Consider the following 7,100-nt stretch of genomic DNA (forward strand, 5'->3'; position numbering starts at 1 on the left):
GGTGCTTGTCGGTGTTTGTAGGTACTTGTGGGTACTTGTAGGTACTTGTGGGTGCTTGTAGGTACTTGTGGGTGCTTCTAGGTACTTGTGGGTGCTTGTAGGTACTTTTGGGTACTTGTGGGTGCTTGAAGGTACTTGTGGGTGCTTGTAGGTACTTGGCCCGGGTGCTTGTAGGTACTTGGCCCGGGTGCTTGTAGGTACTTGTGGGTACTTGTGGGTGCTTGTGGGTACTTGTGGGTGCTTGTGGGTGCTTGTAGGTACTTGCCCCGGGTGCTTGTAGGTACTTGCCCCGGGTGCTTGTAGGTACTTGTTCTGGGTGCTTGTAGGTACTTTTGCTACATAAAAGTTTGAAATTGACAATCTCGGATCGTCTTTGTGAAGTTTTAAGGATATCCGAATTTCATATTGGCCTTATGACAATTTTCAGCTAAATGTTAAACGGACATAAATCAGCATTTTTAAAAATTTTGTAAAATTGACCATTTGGTCCTATTTCTGGGGTAAAAAATGTATTATGTTAATTACAATAAGAATACAAACTTTTATTGATTTACGTTTTTTTTAAGTATCATTATAAATAAATGTCTGATTGAGCTAAATTTATGCTCCCCTTTATATAAGTTTCTGCTTAGTGCAGATTTTGAAAATGTAAAACAGTTTCTTAACATTCTTAATTAAAATGAAGACTGAAGGAACAGATATTAATCAAAAATGTCTTGATTAGAATCAAGACCTAAAAAGTATCGATAAGACTGAGGTTATCACTTGTCTGAAGGATCAGATATTAATTTTTCTTTTTAATTGAAACTGAAATGCATGCTTAAGAAAAAACAACGTTCCATTACCGTTTTCCGTTGAAATAAATTATTTTACTGGTAATCAATTTCAAAAATTTACTTATCTCGGCTTTTCGACCACAATTCCATTCCCCGAAAACATTTTATCATTACATTAATTACATTTGGGAGATAACGTGTCAAAATAACCTATAAAACAATAAAAAACTGTAATAGCGGTCTGTTTAGCCATGACAAGAACCTTTTAAAAGTTTCAAGCACTATATAACCCTTTCGAGACTAACAGCACCTGAGCAAACTTTAGCTTAACCTGCTACTAGTACGACCAGAGAGAATTGATGTAAACTGGAGTTGAAATTTCATCATGTGCGGCCTCGGCCTTGAAACTCTCCCATAGTCCCAGTGTGTGTAGAACATAATTTTTTCGCTGTTATCTGCCAAAACCAATCTTTCTTGGTAGTGCTGCCTCCTCACTTGAATTTCTCATGATATATTAAGGTTTGAACGAACAAAATTCTAGATTACCATTTTCACTACCATGTCCCTCTGCTAACTTGAAGCAAACTTTCCTTTCTTTTTGCTGCTCATTACCGGTGCCATTCCCTTGACTTTCTGTTCGTTATAACTACAATCATGAGTTTATTTAATTAAAACCAAAATATAAAAAAAATTGGATTTTTTTCCTTTTGTGCTACTTAGAATTTACAAATGTATATAACGTTGTCCGTGCCATATCAAATAGTCTCTAACCATTGCTAGAAACTAGAGAGAGAAATTGGCCAGTAACACTGATCATGCCCTGAACTATGAGAAAGAACAATACGACGGTTGACTAAAGTACACTTGATATTACATTATTTTGCAAAACCGCGAGTAAAAATCTTACTGTCCCTATTGAATTTGGCGCCATTGGTTTTAGCGAAGCGTGCCGGTCACGAATGGGGATGTAACGTCTTTAGGAACCTTTTAAAATGCAAAACCATACACGTACTCTCCCAAAAGTAATTAATGTAATGATAAAATGTTTTCGGGGAATGGAATTGTGGTCGAAAAGCCGAGATAAGTAAATTTTTGAAATTGATTACCAGTAAAATAATTTATTTCAACGGAAAACGGTAATGGAACGTTGTTTTTTCTTAAGCATGCATTTCAGTTTCAATTAAAAAGAAAAATTGATATCTGATCCTTCAGACAAGTGATAACCTCAGTCTTATCGATACTTTTTAGGTCTTGATTCTAATCAAGACATTTTTGATTAATGTATCATGGCTTTTCACTAATTGCATTATCTACAGTTCGCTTACCATTCACGGATGTTCAGTTTTCGGTTCTACTCCCAATATGTGTAATCCTGATTCGTTCTAGCGACGGGAGCATATAGGAAATGTACTGATCCTACTGAATGGTCGTTAGTCATCCTCTCTCTCGTAGTTAATCGTACAATGACATAGCTAACCAAATCAATTACGATTTTGGTTTTCAAGGTAAATTTCAATTATGCTTAACCGTGTAGGTGAATTTTTTTCGCTTAATTTCTATATTTATATCCATTTTGTTTTTCAAGCTAGAAATAGGTGAAAAATATCTAAACCTTTAATTGTAGACAAAACTCCCGAGTTGGTGAAGATGTGCGTTATTGCATCCATTCTTAGAACGGGTAAATGGTTCTTCTTTCTCCATTCTTTACAAGGTTTGTTCTAAACGTTTGAAAGCCTAATGAAGCATTACGTTTATCAATCTCTCCACATACGTGAAATTCTGGAGACGTCTTTCATTCTCTGGACAATCGTTAAAGTCTACTGAGCCTTTCATTTCGAAAAAGCATCGCAATCTTTTAATACGACGTTGTGTATTGAAAACAATTATGATAATGTTAAATGTTGATATATGTTAATGGTTTTTTCCCCATGTGGGATTTCCCAGAATCTTTTTTCCCAAGTACAAGTGGGTTTTTTTGATTCAAATTAACTTTTAAGTAGATTTACTTGTTGTTCGTTGTAATGTAAGTTAGAGAAAGGGAACATTTAAATATGATATACTGTATAAAAGAAATGACAAATGTTATGTAGAGTTCGGGGGTTCATATCCCAGGTGTGAGACACTGATGCAGGCTTTTCACGGATAAAGTTGGATTTCCAAGGTTGGTGAATCCTAGAACTTCCGTGGGAATAACCTACAAGTGGTGCTATCATACGGGATATGATACTCTATATTAGGTGTGATTCACAGATGGGGGTTTTTCACGGATAAAGTTGGATTTCCAAGGTTGGTGAATCCTAGAGTTTCCGTGGAATTACCTATATAGGGTGATATCACACGGAATGTGATACTCTACAGTGCAAAATATTAAATACTTCGTCGCTAAGTTTGATGTTTCAGAATCCAGCTGTGATACACAGTTGCGGGCACTTCACGGAAAAAGTTGGATTACCAAGGTTGGTGAATCCTAGAAATTTCGTGAAAATGCCAACATATAGTGATATCACAGGGGATATGATTCACGATGTTATTGTTAGGTTTAGAGAAGTCAGCGCTTAAATAAAATGTTTATGAGTTGAAAACGGACGTCTTAATTACCGTGGTAAACACTGAGCAGTAGGCCTATATAAAAATGTAACCCTAGAGGATTTCCCTTATGTGACAGAGGGCATGGTTTTTATACTTCTGAAAAACCTAAACACAAAAAAGGCTACTGGGATAGATGGTCTCGCCCCAAGTATTCTTAAAAGCTTAGCTGCTATAATCTCTAAGACGGTAGCAAAGATTTTCAACGTTGCTCTCTCCACAGGCCGGTTTCCATCACAATGGAAACATGCTAAGATTTCACCCATCTATAAAGGTGGAAACACCTATGAGCCTAAAAACTATCGTCCTATATCAATTCTACCAACTCTATCCCTAACTTGCGAAAATATTGTCCACGATACATCATATAACTACCTCGAGGAAACAAGAGCAATATATAACAACCAATCGGGCTTTAGAAGAAAGCATTCCACCATAACCGGTTTTTTCAACCTGCATGAATCTGTCCTAAAACATCTACACAACGGGCTGTACGTAATCATAGTTTTCATTGACCAGTCCAAGGCTTTCGACACGGTTCAACATGATTTACTCATTCAAGACCTCAATAATTTCGGATTACGCGGCAGGGTACTTGAATGGTTCAAGTCCTACCTGTCCCAAAGAACTCAAACCTTGTACCACAATAATCAATATTCTGACAAACTGGTCATAAAACACGGCGTACCCCAGGGCAGTGTACTGGGCCCCTTACTTTTTAATGTATATACAGCCAAACAGCACAAAGTACTGAACCACGCAATATCTTACGAGTATGCGGACGACACCGCCTTGGTCGCAGCAGATGCTAATATACAAACTCTGGTCAAAAATATAGAAGACGATCTTAGAAATTTAAAACTGATACTGCAAACAAAAGGACTCTTTTTAAACAAAGAAAAAACTAATTTTATGATACTATCTCCCAACCGTCGCAAGCGTGCAGCTGCAAATGAAATAACAGACCTATATAATGGTACAATTAAACGAGTCAACGTATATAAATATCTCGGCCTCTGGATTGACGAAAACCTCACTTGGCAGAATCAAGTCGATTACATAATCAAAAAAGTCAACACTCGACTCTGGGTCTTAAGACCCCTACAAAAACACTTGGATACAGACGTATTACGAATACTTTACTCGGCATGTATCAAGCCTTTGATACAATACGGCAACTTATTTTACACCAATACCTCGAAAGCAAACGACACAAAACTCTCTGCTCTGCACAACAAATGCGCTAAACTAATCTCAAAACATAGTAGACGTTCGTCAGCCACAGAAGCCAAAGCTATTGCCAGAATAAACACACCGCTTGATAACTACAACCAGGACCTATTAATATTCATGTTTAAAGTAAAACATAAACTCCTTCCGGCCAACGTAACCAAACTGGTTCAAAGAAAACAGCGCAATGGATCGTACTAGAGGCGATAAATATAATTTTTACAACTCAAAATACAGGCAGAAAAGTGCTAAGTTCCAAGGTATAAAGCTTTGGAATTACCTTGGAAGTACAATTAAATCTATATCCTCAATAAATCAGTTTAAAAACGCAGCGAGAAATCACTTAAAAACAAACCTATTAATTATTAACTATAACTGAAACAAATCTTTTAATTAATTTAATTTACACATAAGGGACATCACTGTAAACAAGAGTTTTTTCTCTTAATGATTGATCCTTGAATAAAAGCCCATTATTATTATTATTATTATTATTATTATTATTATGTTAAATAACCTTCAAAATTATTTGAGGAAAGTTTTAAAACGCCTTAAGAAAGGAAATGAAGTATTCTCGTGTAGACAACCATAGCTGCTAAACTGCAATAGTAGTCTTTCCATTCCAATAATAGTTTCTCTGCTGCTTGGCTGGCCTTTTGTGTTGTCGGTATGTAAAAATAACACACCTGGAAATTTATCGGACTCAAGTAGTTATTTTTAGTAAATTCCTAGCCGTGGACTAAATAACCTTCAGCGATACTCGAACATAATAGTTGTTACGCCTATTTCTAATATCGCGTGAGGCCTAGTTGAAATTTCAAGTGAGAGTAAATAATTTTCACCTCAAGTTTCACTTGAGAGATGGCGTTTTATACGGCCACCCCCAGAAAATCATGGTTGTCTGCTCGTTAATTGTCACTTCCGCGTTTTTTCGTTAAGCCTAACCCAGGGAAGTGGATCTAGATCCTAATCGGGTAAGAGGGGTACGCTTCAATTTAAACGTCAATATTAGCAAAGTTTGAGATGATAATAGGTATAACTTTACTTTAAACGATTTAACTATTATTAATGTTAATTATTGAAGATAAAAATAATTAAAAATAATTATATTTATTTAAATATTAAAGGTAAACCTCTCGTGCAAACAGAGATTAAATCATTGCCTCCTATATATCAAGGCCCGTGCGTTGTGATATATTTCATTCATTGCCTCCTATATCTATCAAGGCCCGCGCATTGCGATATATTTTTCAAAACAAGAACCAAAATGGGAAGCTCCTCTCAGAAACATAATAATTTCTTTTTTTCTGTATATGAAATGAAAACATGGATAATCTTGCGCTACTTCTTTAATGGTATGAATCCTTGCCTGTCTATTAATATTTTACGTAGGAGAAATACGTTTTTAGCGAAGTCTAGAGAGGATAAACATAAGCGAGATTGTTTCAGAAAAAAAAATACCTCTTCCACTAATGGGTTTATACTCCTTGTTACTGTTGTATAGAGTAATCATGATAAATGTTTTTGTGTCCGTAAAATTGCCTATCCGTTGATATACATCAATTATCCAGAAATCGTTTTGTTCATGTATTTTGATGTAATTTATTCAGCAAAAAAAATTTATTGTGTATAAAGCTATACATATTCAATGTGTATCATGAAATTACAAATATTTAAGAAGTGAAAGAAAATATTCAAATTCCAATTCAGTCTGAATTGACTTACAAAAATAAAATAAATTTTAAGGAGGAGATAACAAATCTTATAGAAACTTATATATATTCGTTTAGTTGAAAATGTCCTTATCAGATTCGGGTTGACTAGCATTTACTTCTTTAACGGTATGCGGTGATGTTTGGTCATCATAGTTTTTCGTGGTTTCATCTCGATTTACGTTGACGTCAGTTTTTTCAAGTTCAATTGTAGAAGGTGGTCGAGAAGTAGTGTCTTTCGTGACTATAGGGACATTTATCTCTTGGGCCTATAAAAAATACAAATATTACAAAACGTTTTTTTGTTATCATGCTTGCAAATTTATAAAATTAAATTTCATGTTTATCGTGTTACCAGATTTTTAGATTTATCCAGGGAAAAACGCCTTTCTATTGAATCTATAATTGATTCATCAAATTCTTCGATGTCATCATCATCATCATCATCATCATCTTCCATGTGGTGTGAATATTTCTGCTGCGCAGAGCTTGTTGACTGAGATTGACTTTGTTGAGTTGATGATGTTGAGTCAGATTGACTTAGTGGATGAGATGGCGTTCTTTTTTTACTATATGGTGCAGTTCGATTTTCCTGTCTTTTGCTGGAAGCCACATTTATTTCACAGTTGGATTTATAATGACCCCATTCTTTGCAAACGAAGCACTGGACATCTTTTAAAGGCTGTGGAGACGATATTTCTTTGAGTTCATTTTCTCCATATTGAGACTTGAAAATACGGAAAAGTTGAAGTTCAGTTAGTGGTTGCGCTAGCGTCAAGGTTAATCGTTTTGTACG

Source organism: Phalangium opilio, unplaced genomic scaffold (genome assembly GCF_054372755.1).
Source record: "Phalangium opilio isolate 3A_F unplaced genomic scaffold, DU_Popi_V2 ptg000032l_1, whole genome shotgun sequence".
Taxonomy (NCBI): Eukaryota; Metazoa; Arthropoda; class Arachnida; order Opiliones; family Phalangiidae; genus Phalangium; species Phalangium opilio.